The 22,960-nt window shown below is 41.1% G+C and overlaps 1 protein-coding gene across 6 annotated transcripts in view; it reads left to right on the top strand.

Moving 5' to 3' along the window:
• The window catches only part of CELF2 (CUGBP Elav-like family member 2), a 786,847-nt gene that overhangs the window by 423,679 nt on the left and 340,208 nt on the right, over positions 1-22,960 (top strand). The window contains exon 1 of one of the 6 annotated variants that reach the window (XM_074325005.1): positions 19,775-19,795. The exons of the other annotated variants lie outside the window; for them this stretch is intronic. The gene's annotated coding sequence lies outside the window, so the exon portion shown is untranslated. Of the gene's footprint in view, positions 1-19,774; positions 19,796-22,960 lie in introns of those variants that run through there. 6 annotated transcript variants of the gene reach the window in all.

Here is a 22,960-nt window from a genome sequence, read left to right as displayed (position 1 = left end):
ATATGCAACTGTTCGCATAATAAGATAAATGCAAATGAAGCTACAAGGAGACACCACTTTTTGATTATCAGATTGGCAAAGATCAGAAAGTTTGACAAGAGATTGTGCTAATGAGGGTGTGAGAAACAAGCTTCCTCTCACTGCTGATCTGAAGATAAACTCGTACAAAATCTACAGAGGGCAATTTGGCAATTTTTAACAAAATAACAAATGTACAAACCTTCTGATCCAGCAATTCCACCTCTAGGAATTTATCCTACGGATACATTTGTGTGAAAAGATTTATTTAAAAGTTATCCATTCCTGCATTGTTTGCAAAAGAAAATGCTAGAGAACAACCTAAATGCCCCTCAATGGAGGACTGGTTAAATCATAAGACATCAATTCAGTGGAATAGTATGTTTCTGTAGAATAAAAATGAGGATCTTCTTTTTGTACAGATTTGGAAAAATCCCCAAGATATATTGTTAAGTGAAAGTAAGCAATATGTACTGAAGAGTACATAAATATGTTTTGTTCAAAAGGGGGAGGGAAATGGCATACAGATGTATTCGTTGTTTTAAAAAGATAAATCATAATTCATAGTTCTGAGAAAATCAACTCCCTGTTCCAAAGGCTCCAGATAGCAGCATTTCTCCCATTTCTATTATGTTTCCTTCTGGTTTGAGCAATTTATATAAAGATTAGTGTACATTTTTTGAAGCATCATTTATTGATTGACTGCTAGAGCTTGCATAGATCTCCCTTCAAACCGCACAACACTTTCAGAAAGATTGTATGATCTCCATTTTACAGATAAGAACACTGAAACTCAGTCAAGATAAGTAACTTGCTCAGGGCCAGGTGGCCAGGACATTGCAAAGCCAGTGTGTGAATCCACATCTGCTCACTCAGCCGAGCTGAGTAGGATGTCTTGCCTGGCTCTAGGGGCCCATGTGAACGAATGCAGTGGAGTTTTCACCTCTAGCTGTGTCACTGGGTCCCTCAAGGGCTTTGCGGTCTCCTAGACCCCAGCCCAAAACTATCGATCCGACCTTCCAGAATAGAGCCTTTACATGTGGGCTTTTGAAAGCTTCTTGGATGAGCTTGATACACAGAGGTTCAGAACCACTGCCACTCACAAATAGTAATACTAGCACACACTCACATTCATTCATTTACTTGTCAGACAACCATGTGAAGTAGCTACTGTCACAGATGCGGAACCTCGGGCTGAGAGAGAGAGGCTAAATACTTTGCCCAGGTCACACAGCTAGTAATGGGGTGCAGGCTGAGATTTAAGGCCAAGTCGTCTGGTTCCCAGGCAGTTTTCTATTATGCTATATTCTTAGCCACATAGCGCTCATATACAGTCATTTCAATCATAAGACATGACTTTGGGGTATTGTTGTAGGGGCTTGCTGGTGTTCACGGAGGCTGAGGTGAAACGGACCAGAGGGGTTCCTTCCTATCCCTCATAAGGAAACCAAGCTCAGAGAGGCAAAGGGTGACAGTAATTGAGACGCTTAACAAAACTCCCTGCTTCTTTCCAGGTCCATCACTGCAAATCAAGTCATCACGTGGAATTGTTCAGACCTACGTTAGGAAAGATTACACTTGTTAGAAAGAAATGGGGAAGAAAGGGCAACCGAGAACCCATTTGCCCTGCCTTTTAAAGTTGTCTTCTGTGGATGGATCAGTTTACAGACATTTTTATAGTGACATCTTTCTTCCCTTTTTCCTCTGTGTTTGATGGGGAGCTTACCGAACATCGATGCAGAGTTGTTTTACTTTATGGCTGCCACAAAACTGTCCTTAATAAGATGTGAAAGAAAGAAGAATGAAAGCTTATGGTCCCTCCACTCTATTTCTTCAAGAGAGGCTCATACTCAAAGTTGTAGGGTTTTAAGATTCTTTTTAGAGAGAATGCTTTCCTGTCACGAATGGAGAAGGTTCCAAGTGCCATATTTACTTGCATATTTCTCTCCCTTTTTAGCAGTTATTTCTCCCTGGGTGGCTGCTGTTAAATGGGCACAATCCTGGGAGTAGCCCACACTTGTATCGAATCCTATTTCTGCCTCTGACAAGCAGTGTGACCTGAAGCAAGAGTCTTAACTTCTCTGAACCCCAATTGTTCAACTCCTCTGCCATGGTGTGACATACTGGACAGGCTTGTGAGACAGGCAGTTCAGGAAACAGCCATTTATCAAAGCACCTACCAAAGTGGCTTGTGCATGGTAGATGCCCCTTCAATCTTCGATCCTCTTACAGTGAGACAAACTCAGTGACCAGACTTAGCTCCACTCTCTGAGCACTCAGGACCAAGTCTAGAGTCTCCCACAGGGCAGCTCTCAAAGTTTTTAAAAGCAGCCCTCTTCTCCCTTGAATCCTCTCTTTGCTTCAACACTCTGGAGTTCTTGACTTTTCCACATGTGCTCTTTCTTAGTCACTTTATCATTTAATCAGTTTTCTCATTAAGTCACTCAAACTGGTTTGTTTATGTGTTTAGCTATAACCTAAGGTACTGGTTAATTCATTGAAAGAAGTACATTACTAGTAATGGTACATTAGGGCTGTGATAGAATTAGCATTCTTTTTGTGTGTATGTGTCCTTCGGGAGCCATTCAATCTCTGAAGAATGATCCCAGAATGCTTTTTTTTTTTTTTTAATCGGGGAATATTGGGGAACAGTGTGTTTCTCCAGGGCCCATCAGCTCCAAGTAGTTGTCCTTCAATCTAGTTGGGAATTGAACTGGCAACCTTGTTGAGAGCTCATGTTCTTACCAACTGAGCCATCCGGCCACCCCCCAGAATGCCTTTTGTTTGAAGGTAAAAGGATAAATTGATTCACCTGTGAAGCAATGTGAACTGAGGCCATAAGAAACCCAGTTTGTGCTTTAAGCAACCATTCAGGCCTAGTGGATTGATGAATAAGTCTCTCTCTCTCTCTCTCTTTCACCCTCCCTCCCCCCATTTCTCCTTCTTTCCCTCTCTCCCTCTCTCCCTCTCTTCCTACCTCCTTAGAAAGAAGCCGGACAATTCCCAGGTCAGGATCAATGAGTGACCTTTGTGAGGGAGAAAAAATAATTTTCTTTCTACCCTTCTAATTCTACTGGTTAGACTAATAATCAAATCGACATGTGACAGATTAACAGCAGAAAATAACCAAATTTATTACATATGTACATAAATCAGGCAGTTGCAGCTTATATGCCACCTTGAACTAAGAAGAAAGGGGAGTAGTCGTTTGGACTTCAAAGGGAAGGTAGCCAGTTAACAGGTAGGTGCAAAGGAGCAAATATTTGGTGACCCAGAAACAATGGGACACAGAGGGGACTCTACCAAACAGACTGCGGATTCCTCCCTGTCTGCCACACTTCCTTGTATCATGCTAAGGTGATCTCCCTTCCTTAGGCAGGTTTTTCTTTCCTAATTCTTTCAGGCCAATGAAGGGGAGGGTCTTTCTGAGTCTTTGGTTTCTTAAAAATAATGAGCTTAAAATAATCAATATCCCAAAAACATTTGGGAGTGGAAAACTCTGTTGCCCATCACCTTATCTGGAGAAACCTTTAAAGGATGAGTTCTGCTCTCACTGCCTCATAGTAAAATGACTGACAATTGACTGAGTTGGCCAGCTTTTCACTGCACTCAATATTATGACTCCTCGAAAGGGTTGGTAGCTGGTGGGCAGAAACTAGCTAGGAGGTAAGAACAGACAGAAGCCCTGTACTCACAAACTAAGTTTTCCTTTAGTTGTCCCCATCTTCCTGCCAGGGATCATATTTTCTACTGCATTTTCTTCACACCATGCCATGCTGCTCTAATATGAGACTAAACACTAGAATCATTTCAGATGGTTCATTTTGTGAAGTATTGTTAGTGTTGCCATTTTTGTTAGCTGTTTCAGAGGAATGTCAGTACTTCTGGGACGTTATATGAAGTGTTCAGCAGGCTGGGATGAAGTCGACAGATTAAATGTGAATGATTCTTTAGGAGTAAGTCATGGAGCCTGGCTGAAAGCTGTACATAGTCAGAGACATGTTTATGCCAAAACAGCCTGTATCTGTCTCTTTGTCCATCCATCTTTCTAGAGAGTAGAGTGTTTAGAGGGAATTGAACAAGTTTCTACGAGAAGGAAAAACTTGCTGAAGCATGAGGGAGATGTTTCACAGAAATCTGCGCTTCGCTCCTTCCCAGAGTTGGTGTTTTTCCCGGGCTTTGCTGCTGCATTCTCCGGGACCTATCCACATGAGTCTTCTTTGTACCAACTCATCTGCTTCTAGAAGGAACCACATTATAAAAGGGGAAAATCAAATGAAGAGTGGAGCCAGGGAGATGAAGGGGAGAAACCGAGCCATCTGCCCAAGATATTTCATCCTCCAAAGTGAGGGTCTCCAGAAGCACACAGACCATGGAGCATCCTGGTGGACCTGTGACCTAGGGCCCTGATTCAGAAAGGCACTACCTCCCACTTTGAAGTGCCATCCCATTGCTCTGTCTTTTCGAATAGGTTAGAGGACCAAGACTGGGGATACAACATTCCCACCCTGAGTATGGACCCTGCTTGCTTGGCATCTCAAAACGAAGGACAATACACTTTTCTAGTTCAAGAAGTCCCTGTTCCAGTTTAATATGCCATGGACTGAAGGTTTGTGTCTGCCCAAAATTCATATGTTGAAGCCTTAATCCCCAATGTGATGGTATTTGGAGGTAGGGCCTTCGGGAAGTGCTTAGGTCATGAGAATCAAGCCCTCCTGGATGGGATTAGTGCCCTTATAAAAGAGACAAGAGAGAGACGATCTGTCTGCCATGTGAAGACACGTCTGCAAACCAGGAAGAGTCCCCTCACTGAGCCCCCAGACCTGCTGGCACCCTGATCTCTGCCTTCCAGCCTCTGGAACTGTGAGAAATAAGTGTGTTTTGTTTAAACCACCCTATCTATGGTATTTTAGCTGTAGCAGCCCGAACGGACTGAGACAAATACCTTTCGTGCCACTTCACAGCCCTGAGCTTCTGTAAGTCAGTCATCAGACTCATCTGTTTTCTTGTGGCCCCCTAGTTTCCACATGGCCTTTTCCTTTTAACGGGAGATGGGAGATTGTGATCGTCTTTCATAAGTAATTACAAAGTGTTTAAAATACTTGGAGTTCTGCTCAGAAGAAAACCAATTTAAAAAAAAAAATGTTACATGTGTTTCGCAAGGGAGACTGATAAGACTCTAACTGGGTGATTTGTCCAACATGGAAAACCTAGCTGGGATTCCAGGAATGTTCTTGAATGTCCAGCCCGTGTTATTTAGTGCAGTCTTACTGTCTTCCTGCAATTGAATATTACAGTTTTCCTCTTTGGATATTTCTGGTCTATCTGCAGAAGGTGCTGTCATCACACAGTTATTGTCTGGCCTTTTCAGAGACAGAGAATGACCCCAGACCCCAGAGAGAGTTACTTTAAATTATTTTCCTTTGTAAAAAATGGTTTTTTTGTCTTCTGGATGAAAAAGCGTGAGGTGGGCGCAAACCGTTATAGCATTGAATTATCGTTTTCCTTTTCAATTAGCACTGGTAGCTGTCACCTTGTGTGACCCACACTGCAAACATTATCATCAGCATGCTTTTATGCCAACACAGTGGTTACCTACCTACGCATGAAGCTGTCAGGATTCCCGCTGCCAGCTCCACACCTCTTCAACCACTCCAGATGGCTTTAAACCAATGTTGTAGCTGGATAATAAACTTCCTCGCCAACCTTTCGGCCTGTAGCATACTCCTCCGAGGGGATACTGGAGCTCTAGAAGCATGAGATGGTTCCAACTGGAAAAGTCTCTGTTAAGTGTGCTACAGGAACAGTGGTGGAAGAATTGAAGCAACTGTACTTCTCTCTTCTTTCCTACCCAACTTTAGTGGCAGAGAGTCTTCTTTCGGCAAATCTTTGTATCATTCTGACCACTGGAAGCTAGTACTCTTTGAGGCACTGAACCAATAGACTGCCATTCTATGCAAAACAACCATTTGGTATTCCGATTTTCTATTCTGTTGAGTACCTACCTACTCAGTGGAAGCCATATACTGTTAAAGTTAGTTGTTCAAGCGTTCTGTCAAATGGAAACCTTTGTTAATTGATACAACCATACTTCACTAGACATTATGAAAACTGAAGATACTATTGGTGACCTGGAAGCAAGGACATTTCTTGAATCATCAGTGAAATATTAAAAGATGGTTAGTGTTGTCTTAGTGTTAAGTGTATTTTCTTGGATTCCGTATCTTGCAAGTTGGTAATGCATACCTAGGATTTCTGATAATACTTTGTTAAACAGAGTGCTTGATTTGACACAACATCCCGTTGCCCGATAGAGCCGAGTGGCAGAGACTTCTTGTTAAATCTGGCTGGTCGTTTGGCTGAAGGCAGAGTTGGGTCATTCTGATGTTTTAGAAGGAACCTAATAGCTGTGAGTTAGTATCTGCCTCCTTTTTCTTCTTAATTAGGCACTGGCTTTATAGATTTGAATATGCTAGACATATTTTAGACCAAGGTATTGTAAGTAGGTGTGCCCCCAGCCAGATGACTCCCAGCTCCTAAATTTCTCTAAGTATAGCATTCTCTTTGGCTAAGCAAGCGAAGAGACCAAAACAACGATGGGTGTCTGTTTCATGGCTCTAATAGCTCTGCTTATTTAGCACAGCCCCCAGCTGCTCGATGGACTTTGAATTCCAATTGTGATCCTGTTATTTTAGGCCTGAGGAAGGCCAATGATTTAATTTGGAATTTAAAGGTTTTGTGGCTTTTTCTCCCTAAAAAAAAGAGTTATTTAAGTAACTGAGGGGATTTGGAGTAGGGAGATAATGATCTCAAGTTTTGAAGGAGACCCAAAGGAAACCCAAAGGAAAACTGACCTCATTTTATTGACAGAAGACTACGCTGTGTATTTATAGTTTGTGATATTGACTTCTTGACGACAAAAAACAAAAAATATATTTCCAAATGTTACCATATTAAAGAAGGAATACTTGACATTCCCATCCAGGTAAATTTCTTCATTTGACTAATTAAACAGTGGTACCAGTAACACCAAAGATTTAGTTTAGTTTGTTTTTTTTTGTTTTTTCTTTTTTGTTATTTAAAAAAACATATTTGAAATTTTTTCCACATCATTTAATTTGGGCTTTTTAAGTTCATCTTTCATTGTCTTCCTGGACATACTTTTCCCTCATTTTGCCCCTCAAATCTTTTTTTCCAGTTCAAGTAAGGATGAAACACAAAAATCTAACCTGAAATTAGAAAAGGCTCTTTCTTCTCTCCCATTTTTAGACCATATGCCCCATGGTACCGCATGATGGAGTTTTCAGAAGAAGCAAAATACATCCCAGCTCTGTCCCCTCTTCCTTCCTATGGTCACGCACAGGCTTTGAAGACCTCTCTGAACCACTACATGTTATAGGATAAGACCACAATTCTGCCATAAGAGGCTTTTGTGCTTGAAGTAACAGAAAATATGCGGTAACAAAAAAACTCTCTTTTTCAACAACTGGAGTGAGAAAATGGAAGAAAGAGGGGAGATGATAGGGGAAAAGTAAGAGACAGAATGTAATATTTCTTTCAAGCCTTCCAAAAGTCATCCAAACCTTTGGCCAGTGCTGAAATGGGTTCTGCTTTGTTGCATGGCCATCTGAAACTGTGTTCCACGTGTCATGTCTTCATCAAATGTGAAATACCATCTTGGAAAGTCAAGCAAATTAACCTTCTCTATAAGTAAATTCTGCTTTAGTCTACATGAAAAAAGCACTTCCTTCTATCCCACACTTAAGGTTGTCATCTTTAACCTTGTCTGCATAATGGGGTCTTTAACGTTTCTCACTGTTGAGGGTTGGAGCTTTCCTTTGAAATTTGTCAGAAGTGTATGTACACGCAATCCAGAAAGCCGAAAACTGGAGAAACGTATATGAAGAATTGGAGGGCAGCACATGACGGCTGGCTTTTGCCTGACACCGTGAAACCTCCACATGGTCCCTCTATGCGTGGACCTCTATTTATAGGTTCATTATAACCTATATGTATTTTTAATGATGAATTATTACTCTTGGGAAAGCTTTTAGTCACTGGTTTATAGGAAAATGATAAGGTAGCTTTTGAACCAGACGTAATTTATGACTTTGAGGTAAGAGTGCTGAATTGAAGTGAGATTTAATATCACATGAATTGTTAAGGTGCCCATCTAAGGTGAAGAAAAGGGTTTAGCCTTCTGAAGCTGTCACCCTGACCATGTTGATCCAAATATAAATGCAGCAAGGAATTCTCAGCCATTTCCATTCTAGGACACACACCTACGCCCTAGATTCTCCTCAGGAGCAAGGTTATTGAGTCCCTACCATATTCACAGTGGTCTACAAAAATTCAGAAAGTGTCTCTCCTACACCAAAATCTAAATTCTAATACCATACACTCTCACTTGGCCTAAAAGCATAAATTAGAATCAAGGAGATATTAGACTAGATGCCTTCATTAGCATCATAAAACATGGCTAATGAAAAAGAAATAGCAACATTTGTATGATATTATTTCATAATTAGTGGACAAATTTATAAATAAAATCTTCTTTGAAAGCCAGGGTATTTCTTTAGCTCACTAGGGAAATTCTAAAAACTTTTCTTCAGGCTCTCCTCCCCCATCCTAACAACAGTGGTAAGGGTGAATTTGATAATGTCAATAAAAGTGCTTTATGTTTATCAGAATCTAGTGCTAAAGAAATTGAAGCTATTTGGACTGATGTTATCAGTGATTAAGAGGTAAACAGACCACTTTTTGAAGGTGATTTAACACTTTCAGAGCTTTAAGATGTCATTTAGTGCCTTGGAAGAGGTAATTTACTAAGTGGTACTTTTGTAACTTAAAAGAATTAACAACCACCAAAAGTGAGCAAATTATTGCTCTTTGAGTTTTAGGATCAAGTCTATAGAATTATATGAGGCAATCCACTTTTCAAAGGGGTTTGATTTTATGTCGTTTCAGCAACTTAAAAAAAAAAATGTCACCTTGATAGCAAAAGAAAGCCTAGGGTTTTTGATTTGTCTGTTGTGCATTTTCAGACACATCTGCAAAAGGGATAAGAAAATAAACTTTTTAAATTTTTAAACTGAATGTGAACCTTCCCTTCTATTGTCTTTTTAGAATAAACAAAATTCATTAAAACCTCTCCTTCAGAAGCAATGCCACTCTTTAAATCAAACAATAATAATAGCACTAATAACAGATATCTTTCTTTCATACCCGTTTTAAACTTTACAAAATGCTTTCACATCCCATTATCTCGCAGTGTCAATTATAAATTAGGTATGAAGAGCTTTTTTCTGGTCGGACAGAAAAGATTTTAGCTGGACATGAAAAAACTCTTAGCTCTCACAATGGCAAAATACTGGCGTGGTTTCCTGAGAAAGGCTGTGGAATCATTGTCTTCAATGAGAAAAACAAAGCACATGTAGAGGCACAGTTAAATTTACCCCAAACCAATTGTTGGGGTCCAGGAAAAATGGTTTTAGCCTCTTGTTTCTCATTTACTAGAATAACATCATGCCTTTCCATCAATATTAATCATATATTTGTAAGGCAAATGTTGAATCATATCCAAATCAATATAGTCCAACAAGTACGGTCCTCTCCCTTGAATGCCCTTTGGTACTGTTTGATTTGCACAAATTTCATTATTTATTGTCTATCCATTTCCCGTTAATTTCATGTGCATGAGTTCCTCCAACTTGCTCGTAAAAGACAACACTCATTCTTGGAGCTATTTTTGCACTATCCACAGGGATTATAACAAATAGGACACTGAAAAGGGCTTTAATTGACCCATGATTGATATAATCTCTGGCCTAAAGACAGTAGAAGCATGAGATCAGTGGTTTCCAAATTTGAGCATGGATCAGATTCACCTGGAGGGCCTGTTAAAGCAATATTCTGGGCCTCCCCCCAGAGATTCTGATGCAGAAAGGATGGAGTGGGGCTGAGAACCCACATACTCTGTTTCCCCGAAAATAAGACCTATCCAGACAATCAGCTCTAATACACCTTTTTGAGCAAAAATTAATGTAAGACCTGGTATTATATTATATTATACCCGGTTTTATATTATATAAGACCCAGTCTTATATTATAGTAAAGTAAGATGGGCCTTATATTAATTTTTGCTCCAGAAGATGCATTAGAGCAGATTGTCTGGCCAGGTCTTATTTTCGGGGAAACATGGTACCTAGTGATTCTGTCTGGTGCTCACGCCACTGCTGCTGAGACCACACTGTGTGACCCATTGCACTAGACTCATGTCTAAAGTGTCCTCCAAATTTTATTTGATGATATTTAAGATCTTTATCAATTTTGAATTGGGATTCAAGAGCACAAAGCAACATTATTCATAGAAACAAATGCAGCCAAGGAACTTACTGCTAAACCCACAAGTTAAAAGACCTAAAAGAAATCAAGCTGGGTTTCAAATAGATCCGCTCTGAATGATTAACTCTAACTGATTAATGATCATTTGCTAAATGAGGATGTATCCCACATCATTAGCACAGCTATTACCTAACTTATGAATGGATCATGTTCCACAGTTTATTTGGCGTCCGCTGTTTGGAACTCCAAATGTGTTTTGCCGCAGAAGAATTGGGGTAAGCAGTTGTAACTGATGTCTCTCTACCTCATAATGCCCCCAAAGATAGTTCTAATGGTGCCCTGGGTCCTAATCCTGGGTTTCTAAGGGGAAGTCTTTAGGATTTACAGGTTTGCATCCCCACCACCTGAATAGGGTATCTGGGTAGGTGAGCAGGGAACAAGGGGATGCAAGTTCCATTCTGGACACAGGAAGTCTGAGTTTTCTTTGGCATGTGCAGGCAACAGGCACTATTGTGGAGCTAACCCCCCACACTGCAGCCGACTCACAGACCCCATTTGCCTATCTCCTTCTGTCACCCACACAGTGATGGGGAGACTGAGGGTACCTTTCCCCCATGGCTGGGTCAGTGAGCGTAGCACAGACAGGCTGAACAGTTCAGGGAGAGCTGCATGCTATGTGGTATAAACCACTGAGGATACTTCCATTTTTCCTTTTCACAGTCTCTATTTTTGCTTCTGAAGGTCCAGCAATGAACAGGTATATCAGCACCATCAACTAGACCTTTGCTTCCTCTCACACCTTCTCCTATAGGTTTCCTACTGGATCCCAAGCCCTTTCCTTTTCTTGTTCTTATTCAGATTTACAAAGGACTTAGAACTGAAAAAGATATTTGAGGATACCCATTCACCTCCATTTCAGGGGAAAACTGTGGAGCTGAGCAGGTGTTCTCTGTGTCTAGGATTAGGAAATTGAGGAAATGGGCAGAGGACAGGACCAGGTGACCAGAGATAGGACAAGGAGAGCAGCTGTGCACCACGGAGTCAGCAGAAGTCCTGTATGCCCATATCACTGCACGAACTGCCCAAGAACTTGCACTAGATCTCAGCGAACAGCGGGTTCTCTGTCATTTCCAGGTAAGGGAAAGGAGCAGAAGAAAGCAACCACTGCTGGCAAATCAGAAAGAAAAACTAATTCCTGTAGCCATCTGATTCGTATTGTTTAGGGTGAACCAAACAGCTATTCCAAGTTGGCCGTTGGTGAACCAAGGAATTCCTGAGTGCACACACGCACACAGTGTAATGCCTGAATGGATTTCCCTGATTACCGAGTCATACTTTCCCACACCTGATTTCCCATAGAATTATAGACTGTGTGAGTCTGGGTACTTTGAAATGTATGCACCAAGAGGGAAATAACATGCAAGGATTTTATTAGGGGAAATGCCAGTGAGAGAAAATGGGGAAGGAGCCAGAAAAGGCTGAGAGAGTGGCCAGACTGCTATGCATGCCAGACCCTGAGGGAAGGAAAAGTTGAATGGAAGCTTCCCAAACCTCACAGTACAGCCTGAGGAAGATTCCTCAAAGGCTCTGGGGAGTCCTTGTTCAAACTTGACTTCCAGAGCCATCCTGTGTCCCCCAAGGCTGGGTGGCCCTGCCTTAACATCCCTTCCTTGCAGCCCATGGGAAGCGTGACTAGAAGCAAACATGCTGATGGATTGCAGAGCACAGCAGCCAGCCCTGTGCTCATGGCACCTCCTGTGGTTGGAGTTCAGTGAGATGTGTGTCCTCCACGTAGACCAACAGCCAGAGTGTCTGGGGTAAATGTACAAGCTGTGCTCTGCAGTGGGAATGGTGCGATATTGGTTATTAAAGCCAAAAAAACAAAAAAAGAGAAAAGACAAATGCTTCATTATCTTTAGTACTTAGAAAGTAGAGAGCGTAGGCCACTAAAATCTCCCATGATCTGAAAATTTTACTTTAAACCTGCCGTTTCAGCCTATCTATCCCTCTGGACTGGTATTAAGAGCTGGTAAGAAGTTCAAAATGAACTTCCTTGGCCTCACTTTTCTCTCAGTGCTTAATGAAAGGGCAACAAAATGCCACAGAGCTGGCAGTCAGGGGGAGGGGGAGAAGATGGGGAGGGGAAGCCTGGAAAAAGCACCAACTTATTAATTGCTGCTTAATAATCAAGAATCGGCAGTGCATCTTTTTTTTGATTGTTAAAATTTTTACTCTTTTGACCTAGAAAAAAATCTTGGCCTTTAAATGTGGAGCACCTAACTTTTCATTTTATAAATAATCTGTGTTCTGTTCCACTGGGTGGAATGCATAATGATGTTTAGAATACCAGCTGCTACCTAGTGAAGTTCCCAAAGTGAAATATACATATATCATGCTGGATTTTAAATTATGTAAATAATTTGCTTTCTGTCTCTTCTGATGTTGAAATGGAGAAATGAGGAGTTATGATTTCCAAACCCAACGCGCATTGTATATTTTATGCTGTTTATAAGAGGTGGGGATGCATGGGGAGCAGGATTTCTTTGAGGTAATTTTTGAAATGCTTAACTAATGCAAAGGTTCCCATGACGATCCGTGTGCATTGTATTTTAATTGCATCTCACTTCTCTCTGCGTTCTTTTAGGCTTAAAATAATGTGTAACAAAAATGATAACATATAGATGGATTTTGCTGAAAAAGAGATAAAAGACATTCAGCCATCAGAGAGAGACAGTCGCCTAATGTTTAGTGTTCCTTTCCTTGGTAAAGAATATATAATATAATACATACACTGCTAATGACTGGAGTTACAATTCGTAATAAGATAATGACTCCAAGAATAAAAGACTTTTTTTTCCCTTGTTCAGAATGAAAATACATTAAGCAGCCCTACAAACACAAATGAGATGTATAACGACCTTGGTTTTTCTGAGAGAACAGCTACGCGAATGATTATGGTTATAACGAAAGTATCCAGACAGTTTCAAAGTGTGGGAGTTGGGCAAACCCCAGAAGGCATGGAGTGAATTCCAGTAAGTCACAGACAGGCTACAGGTGGACACAAGCGGTGAGGTGTCTCTAGGAACTGTGACTAGTAGGAGCTCCCAGTATTTCCCGAAGGTGAATTTTCTTATGTGAAATGGAGATTTAGCCATTAAGTAAGGCAATTAATTGCCTGTAGATGAACGAGGCTATCCTCTTAGTTTACATAACAATAGTGAACAAACTACAAAGGTTCCTATTTTGCTATGCAAACAATATTGCCTCTCTCTCTCTCTCTCTCTCTCTCTCTCTCTCTCTCTCTCTGTTTCTTGCTCTTGCTCTCTCTCTCTAGCACACACACACACACACACACACACACACACACTCATACTCCTAGGCACATTCATTCATTCACCCACCCACTACACAAAAAGGAAGGAATGGTCTCTTCTTTGCCTCAGAATATGAAATACAGATGAGTTCCCTCAGTTATACATCTGAAATAATGTGTAGTTACTTGAGGTCTATTTATAGAAGCTTTTCCCGCATAAATGAAGATACTTATCCTTAGATAAGCTTAATTGTCTGTGGCAATTAAAGATATGTACATTTAATTGTCCTGTTTTCAATGGGATGTTCGCTGATGCTGGTTTATAGGTTACCAATTTGCCACCTAATAATTGTTGTTTAAATACTTGTTTCAGAAGGGGACCAACCTTCCCCAGCTGTTAGCGGAGACTAACAAGGAGGTATCATGAAGCTACTGAGCGGGGCAGCCTGATTAAAACAACACCTTTAATACAGAATCATTTCCACTTCTGTCATTATTTTTTAATATAACTTTAGCTAAAGCATTGAAATGCAGTGTTATAGAGGAAAACAACTGAGAAGCTTTTGTTTATGCAGTTCGCCAAGAACAAAACCGTTTTGTGGAAACGTCTTCTGAATATGTCCAAACCGCAGTATTCATGCTTCCTCCTAAAAACAGCAGACAGGCAGGGACTTCTTGCTTTGAATTGCACAGGCAAGAAAACCTCTTCAAATAATTGTTTTTAAGTCTATTACCAAAAACACTGATGATTTCATACCTTTAAGTGGTAAACAGTAATCACCAAGAACAACTCCCGTTTTTCTTGTCTAGAAAAAGATGTGACTCCAACAAGGTGGAAAATATAATCTTGTTCAGTGATATTACAAACTTCTTGTTCCAGATTCTGGTCTTGCATAAGTCACTTGACTCAACTCTTAGTTCCACATTAGCAAAATAAACAACATATAATTTCTTAGCTCATAAGATTTTGGTTGGTTTTGGCTTGGCTTGTCCACTTAATTCTTCAATTCACCAAAAATAAACTGTGTGTTTCTTGACTCTCTTTTCTCTTTTTAATAGAAAAATTGGGTTGTGTAACTTTAGACACTGGGAATCAAGGAATAAAATAGGGCCCCCAATTACAAATGACAGGATGGATGAAGCACGTCAGTGTTAAGGATCCTGTAGTCAGTTGACATCCTGTTCCATGGCACCGATGACATGTACCGAGAACTAGCTCAAACTGAAAAGTGCTAGGACGCCAGTCCCAAATGTCCTTTGTTGGGCACACTCTGTTCTTTAGCTCTCCCGCACCTTTTCTTCTGGCTCCTGCCCCTTTGCAGTGGCTTTCATTTTCTAAATGCCTGTCTCCTCTGCTTCCCTCCTGCTCCTTTGCTCCTTCCAGGACCAAGTCAAAGCCGACCTCTTATGAGGAGGCTGGCCCCGTCGTCCTAATCTGTACTGCGCTCCCCCTCTGTATGCTCATAGAGGAGCACTTTACGTGCACACTCCCTGTATTCCAACGTACGTCTGCTTCCTTTCCATATGCTCATTACCTTGCTCCAGCACTTATCCCTTCACCCCTGTCTCTCATTCACATATTCTTGGCTTTTTTCTCTCTGGTTTTTTCCTTTCTGCTTATAAATTTGCACAAAGCTCTCTCATCCTGAAATATCCCGCTGATGCTACATCCTTTCTAGTTCCTGTCCTCTGTGTCTTGTCTTTCAAACTTGAGTGTCTCGGAAGAGTAATCAACATGCACCGTTTTCACATCCTCACTTCTTATATATTGGTCAGTCCCTTGCCACCTTGCCTCTGTCCTCACTGTTCCTCCATACTGCTCTGATACAGGCAATCCAGGACTCGCTAATTGTCCAGATGCAGCCCTTATGGAGCCCTCATACGTCATATCTCTTCGTGATACAGATGTTGCAGATAGTTTCTTGTTTGAGGAAACTCACTCTAGGTTTCCCCAAAGTATGCCCCAAGGACCATCAGTTTTGAGAGGTAGGCATAGGTTTTTATGTAAAATGAAGACTTCTGTGGTCAAATAATTTTAGAAAGCTCTACATACTATAATCACCTTTAACGATTTACGATACAAATTAGCAAGCCAGTTTTACTTTAATCTGTAAAACTCAGCTTATGATAAAACTAGGAATACCCTTTGGGAAACGCTGCTCTTTAAACCTGATTCCTTCATTTCTGTCCCCACCCCACCCCCATCCCCATGGTTCTCTCATCTCTATAGTTGTCTTCCTGAGCTCAGTTCATTCTCTGTATGGTATTAATTTCATCTCGTAAATACTGATGATTCTCAGACTAGGTCTCTGGTATTGAACTTCCCATGTACTTCAGACTCACATATCCAGTTTTCTAACCATACATCTCCCCCTGGATACTCCTAGATAATCTCTTTACTTGCATGAGATTCAATTCAAACTCAACATGTCTCAAATTGACATGGTGATTTCCACTCCTACCCCTCATTTTTGGCCTGTTTCTGTTCCTGAATAGATGGTGTCAGTTAGTGGCAGCCACAGAGTCACCCTCATCAGAAAAGGTGGGGGCACAATCAGTTTTGTGTGGCTTCATTCTCAGCTCAGTCAGCACTGCAAGATTGTCACAACAGGATGATCACGTGATCAGTGGAAAGCTGTGAATAGAGGACAGAGTGTTTCTTTAATGGCAAAGAATACAGAAACTTAAGGCAATGGTTAGACAAAGCAGAAGAAACATATTCCCAGATGGGATTATTTTGGGAGCCCAGCTCCCCAGGGCATGCCCTCTCAGGAGAGTGGGCATTCCACTGAGTGTAAGAATTTTGCCCATGATGTTGTTAATTTTGCCCCCATCGGGCTCTTCTGGAGACCATGCCCATAATCCTGCCTCCTCACCCTGTGGGTGAGGCACCAAGATGGGGAAGGTCAGCCACCAGCTCTTTAGAGACAGTCTTGATATAAAATTATGACAGTTTGACCCAGGTTTTCTTCTTGAGTCTCTGGGTCCCACTGCCTTCCTGCTTTGGGCTTTCACTTCACAACTCCGTGTTTTGGTGCCTTCCCCACACTTCATTTTTATTTTCTGATTAGACATACAGTGATTGCAGAGCAGTGTAGGCAAAGGGAACCTCATGGGTCGGCCAGATGGCTCAGTTGGTTAGAGCACGAGCTCTCAACAACAGGGTTGCCCATTCAATTCCTGCATGGGATGGTGGGCTATGCCCCCTGCAACTAAAGATTAAAAATGGCAACTGGACATGGAGCTGAGCTGCGCCCTCCACAACTAGATTGAAGGACAACGACTTGGAGCTGATGGGCCCTGGAGAAATACACTGTTCCCCAATATTCCCCAATTAAAAAAAGGGGGGGACCCTCATGAACTTGGGTTCAGACATAGCTATGTGTATATCCCTGTTCTCTCACTTCAGATCATGTGACTTTGGACAGCACATTTAGCATGCTCTGTAAACCGAGTATGGAAAATATCTACCTTCCAGGGCAGCCGTGACGATTGAATGAGATAGTGCGCGTTAAGTGCCAAGCACATGATGGTCGTTCAGTAAATGGTGGTTACTGTCATTTACTATGTTGGATTCATCTTTGCTTCGTGGACTGGATCTCTTCTACACCCCTTCCTTCACCAGTACTGGCAGGTCACATATTTTAATAATATGCTCATGATTCCACCAAAATACTCTCATCTTAATTAAGAGTTTTCACATAATTTTTTCTCTTAAGTGCTGGGAAGATGTCAGAGACTATATGCCTGGAATTCAATAGTTACATAAATTAAAAAAATACATGGTAATTTAGAGTCTCCATAAGATAAACCGGATTTGGGTTATAAAGCCTCGAGGCTCTCCCATAATAAAAATCTATGAAATGTAATTGATTAAACTCAAGATGATGAAGAGTCATACAGACTCTGCTGGGATTTGAACTTGAGGTTTTAAACAGCCTCAGCATAGCAAACTTGAAGCTCAGTGCACTAAGCTATGCCTCTGGCTATGTGATTATAGAGAGCAATTTACTGTTTGTGAAAAGAGGAGAAATGCTTGCTGTGTTGCTATTTTCCCTAGTCCCACCTCTCAACTGTGGTAACTAAACAGAAGATAACGTCTTAAAGAAATATTGGGTCCTGCCTAGGCAAATTCTCATGAACCAAGACTGAAGTTAATTTTCAGATCACGATAGAGAGTCAAGCTTCTCTTTTTACCATAAAGTATATAGTAGTTTTACATTGTTCTGACTCAAAAATGTATCTTCCCACATTGGCAGAACACTATTTAGGTATTTATCTGAAAATGAGTAAGAGCCACTTGTTGTAATCAACAGCAGATTGAGGGTGACAAAGAAAGCCAGCAAGTTTTAGTTTTCACCAATGGTAAAATGTATAGACAATGTTGTCTCTCATCTGTTTTCTAGCTGTGTGACTTGGGACACATTATTTAAATGACTTATTCTCCAATAAAAAGATCCAGGGATCAGAAGTTCAGAGACCTGACCACTCAGTTTCAATTTTTCCTTACTTGTAGAATAGGAACAACATCTAACTCATGGAGCTCTTAGACTTGAATTGGTTATACTGGAAAGCATTGGTAGGTGATTGGCTACGAGGAATCTGATTATCATTTTCAGCTGACATTTTTGCATGCCTCCGAAATGCCAAGCAATTCCACAGATGCATTTGCGAATATAGATCCTGTTACTCCTGCTTTGCAGATAAGGACACGTGGGCTTGGGTGTGGTACGTGACACGCCCAGCGCTCCACAGTTGGTCACTTATTAAGCCAAGTTTAGAATGTGGGTCTCTCACTGCAATCTAAGGCTTCTTCTGAGCATTGCAAGGCTGTGCTGCAGACAGAGTTTGTGTCTGTCTCAATCTTCATGAAATGAACATGTCTCCTCTCCTGTCAGGCTTGGTGATTCTTTCTACGTTAAGCTATTTTACCCTTTCCCTTTCACATGTCTGTAGTTTCAGGGAGGGAAATTGAAACCACCTTTAATTTTGTTCTTCTTCTCTTTTCTTCCCTCTTTTGGTTCCACGTTGCAGTCCCCCGTCCCTAACCAGCCCAGTGACACACTGCAGCTAGTGAGGCTTTGGAACTGGCACAGTGCTTATAGACCTAAGGTACTGATCATCCGTGCTGTGGCTGACCTGGCATTATGGGATGCTGTTTTCCCTTGCCTTCCAGACTCTAGCTTCTAGAAATTTCCCCTCTCTTCTCTTGAGGGAATTCAAAATGCTGCTCATTGGCCACCCTGGTTCTCTCTCTGGGCCCCCGGTGTGTATGTCACTTCTCATCACTTACTGTGCATTTTCCAGTGTTCTGCCTGCACTGCTCAGCCTTAGTTTTTCTGCTGTTCCCACCACTGAGTTATTTCTGAGTACACATTCCACCTACAGATCTGGAAAGACATTCTGTCACCTAAAAGTTCCCTCCGGTTAATTTCCTTGTGTCAGGAGCATTGCCCTGATTCGGACCAACTCTTGACAGCTTTCCACAGGGAAACACCTGCAGAAACCTGTCCGGAGCCACAGGTGGATTCCAGGACCTGCACTGTGTCTAAGGCTCCTTTGGGAAGTTTCAGTGAGGATGAAAACTGAAACTGTCCTGGAAAGGTGAGGGGAACCTCAACTCCCTCCAAGTCATTTTGTTATTCAAAGGGAGCAACAAACAGCAAGAGCCCCGAACATCTGTTGTGTCAGACGCGTTTACACAGACACTTAGGGATGTGGCAGGTCCAATGGTGTTTGCGTGGTGTTTCTAAAGACTGTATCAGCAAGGAGTGTTTTCAGTCTCGGGTGAATATTGTACACAGTACACTCATCGTCGACATCTGCCTGGTTCATGTGCAACCACTGAGATCTTCCAAAACAAGGCTGTTGCAAAGGGTATTTAAACTCAGAATGTCACTTGGGAATGAAATGTTCCCTTCTCCGACTGTCTTTCCTGGTGTGAGATGTACAAATTTTAAAGATTAGGAGTGAGTCAATTTAGATATTCCAAAGCACAGAAATAGAAAGAAAGCATTTTTCTGAATGTCATCTCTTTTTCTGAAATTATAGGGGAAAACTGCAATTTTCTTAAAGGAAGATAGAAGGATTTTGTGCACTGTCTTCACTGGGCTTACTCAGGTACATTATTGCGTGATTGGTAGTTCAATGTTGTGTGCCCTGGAGTTGGGTCAGGATCAAATTCTGCCTCCAGTGCTTCATGGGTAAATGGCCTTGAACATGATGTGAAACTCCTCGGGGCTCAGATTCTTCTTCTGTAAAACAGGGAGATCTATAATCCCAATCTCCTAGGATTGTTGTGAGGAGTAAATGTCTTACCTACAAAGAGTTAAAACCAGTGTCTGGTGCAGGAAGTAAATGCTCAATAAATTTTAGCTGCTGTTTTCCTATTATGCGGAAGTGAATGCACTAACGAAGGTATAAGTATTTCTTTTTTTTCTTTTCAGAGACAGGTGGTTAACATTAGATGATTCTTTTTTGAATTTGTTAATAGATTTACAAAAATGTTTCTATGAAATCACCATTGAAATTATACAATTCAAAAATCAAAATAGAATAACTGTTCTCAGAACATTTCCATACTTCCCAAGACACTGGTTTTATACCATTGTTCATTTATTCAGAAAACGAAAATCCAATGTTAGCCTCATGTTTTGCAAAATCCATCTCTCTTTGTTTAACCATTTCACTGCCTTCCTGTATCTCGATAATGAAAGTCTTGGGGGAAAGCAATCAAATGTTAATCAGATAGGATTTGCTTCTTCTTAGAAAGCTGTGTGAGAGAGTAGTCTAGCTCAAGATTTTTTGTTTATGCTTAAGTTTTTATTGATGACCTCAATGAATAGCATTCGCTATAGCACTTAGGTCTCTGAGGTGCTTTTGTATTTTCAAGACACAAAGATGACAGGAGACTGGCAACTAAAGGGAAGCAGTGTCCGGAGTCATCGACTGAATTAGAACTCAGAAGTCGTACTATACATGCCAAGAATGCAATAAAACAATTTGGAATATTATAGTAGCTTATGAATGGAATACCAGAACCATATCTAGCAATTGCCCAGGAAGAAGGGGGCAGGAAAAATTGGCAAGACTCAACAGCTACCGATTACGTTGGAGGCTATTACCCTAAGCCTGAAAACTGGCTATGAAAAGAGGAGAAAAAGAGTTACAAAAATAGAAAGGGACACTTTTAAAAGCCACTGTTCAAATAATATCAGTATTACTGATGCATAAGAGGAAAACTAACAAAAATATTCATGAACAAGGAGAGCCTTATGTAAGTGGATTTCATGCCTTTTGAGAAGTCAGTAACTGGGCAGTTTTGGCTCCTTGGTAGGCCTGACTTTGTGGTTACCTCAGAGCCCGTTTCCAAGATTCCAGGCTTCTTATTTCTAAAACTCTGGAAACTACTCCAGCTTTCAAGTTCTAGTCTCTTCTTTGCCCTCGAAGTTCCTCTGTTCACTTTCTGGCCCCTGGTTTGGCCACTATTTTCCAGGAGAAAAGGTGATTGAAACAGGGCAGCCTGAGAGCAAGGAAAGACCAAGACAGAGTGTGTTTGGGGTCCTTCCTGCACCTCTGCATTTTGCAACAGAGTGAGTGGTATCATTTCTGTTCTCTTGGCTCCAGGCATGTACCTTCTAACTGTCCAGAGAAGAGGAGGCCCAGACAGTCACTGAGCAGCAGCAAACGTTAGGTTGTAAATCCAAGAAGCCATGATAGCGGAGAGCTGTGGGAATTGCTTAAATCATCGTTAATGATAATAACAATTGCAATAAAAATCACATTGAATTATAACTTTATAATTTGCAAAGTGCCTCAGCTAAAGAGCAAATCAAACTTTATGATGCCTGTAAAAGAACTACATCAGAACATACGTATTTCGTAAAACTTCTGAAATGGAGGGAAGTGGAGTATTGCTGATAATAAATCTAAAGGAAAACTCTAATTGCAAAGATTTTAGTAACTATGTCTCAGGTCCTTTTTGTTACCATGGTTGTTTTTTGTTAGCATGATTGCTTTAAGAAAGTAAAGGGCATTTTCAAGAGACTGTTGACAGCACTTGTGGAGGCAAACCAAAGGGGACAAATAAGGCTGTGTTAAGTAAGCAGTTGGCAAGCAGGACGCTGGGCCTCATAATTCAACTAAAAGACATCTGACTTTTTCTTTTTCCTAATAACTTACTAAAAACAGGAAGGAGAGATGAATACAAGGAAAGAGAAATTGCGGTAGCTTCACACGTCAAAGAACAGTAACCACGGAGGAGCAATCAGAGGTTCCACCTAATAGATTTTTAAGTGTGCAGCCCAGTCCTGTGACTGTCGGCGGGCGGTGTACGGCAGACCTCCAGGTCACTCATCCTGCATGACTGACACTTTATGCCCATTGATTAGTAACTCGCCATCCCCTCCTCCTCCAGAACCTGGCGACCACATTCTACAATCTCCTTCTGTGAATTTAACTATTTTAGATTCCGCATATAAGTGGAATCACACGGTATTTGTCTTCCTGTGACTGGCTTATCTCAGCATAATGTCCTCAAAGTTGATTCATGTTGTCACATATTGCAGAATTCTTTTTTTAAGGCTGAATGATATTCCTGTGTGAGTGTGTGTGTGGGTGTGTATGTGTGTGCGCGCGTGCACATTTTCTTTATCCATTCAACCATCAGTGGACATTTAGGTTGTTTCCACATCTTAGCTATTGTGAATAATGCTAAAATGGACATGGGAGTGCTAATATCTCTTTGAGATCCCGATTTCAATTCTTTTAGGTAAATACCCTGAAGTGGGATTGCTGGATCACGTGGTAGTTCTAGTTTTAATTTTTTGAGGACTCTCCATACTGGTTTTCACAGCAGCTATGCCTTTTTGGGTTCCAGTTTATCTCCACATCTTTTCCATAGCTTGTTGTCTTTTGTTTTTTTTGGTTCTTTTGTTTTGTTTTGTTTTTTATAATTACTATCCTAAAAGGTGTGAAGTGATGTCTCAGTATGGTTTTCATTTGCATTTCCCTGATGATCAGTGATGTTGAGCATCTTTTCGTGTACCGCTTGGCCATCTGCAGGTCCTCTTTGGAGAAATGTCTGTCCACGTCTTTCGCCTATTTTTTAAATCCAGTTGTTAGTTTTTTGCTTGTTTATTAGTTTTGCTATTGAAATATAGGAGTTCCTTACATATTTTGGAAATTAACTCCTTGTCAAACACATGGTTTGCAGACGTTTTTCTCCTGTTCCGTAGGTCAGTTTTTCATTCTGTTGGTTGTTTCCTTGACTGTGCAGAAGTGTTG

Source organism: Rhinolophus sinicus, linkage group LG02 (genome assembly GCF_036562045.2).
Source record: "Rhinolophus sinicus isolate RSC01 linkage group LG02, ASM3656204v1, whole genome shotgun sequence".
NCBI classification, from domain to species: domain Eukaryota; kingdom Metazoa; phylum Chordata; class Mammalia; order Chiroptera; family Rhinolophidae; genus Rhinolophus; species Rhinolophus sinicus.
Note: the sequence above shows the minus strand (reverse complement) of the source record. Positions and strands in the feature narration are given on the sequence as shown.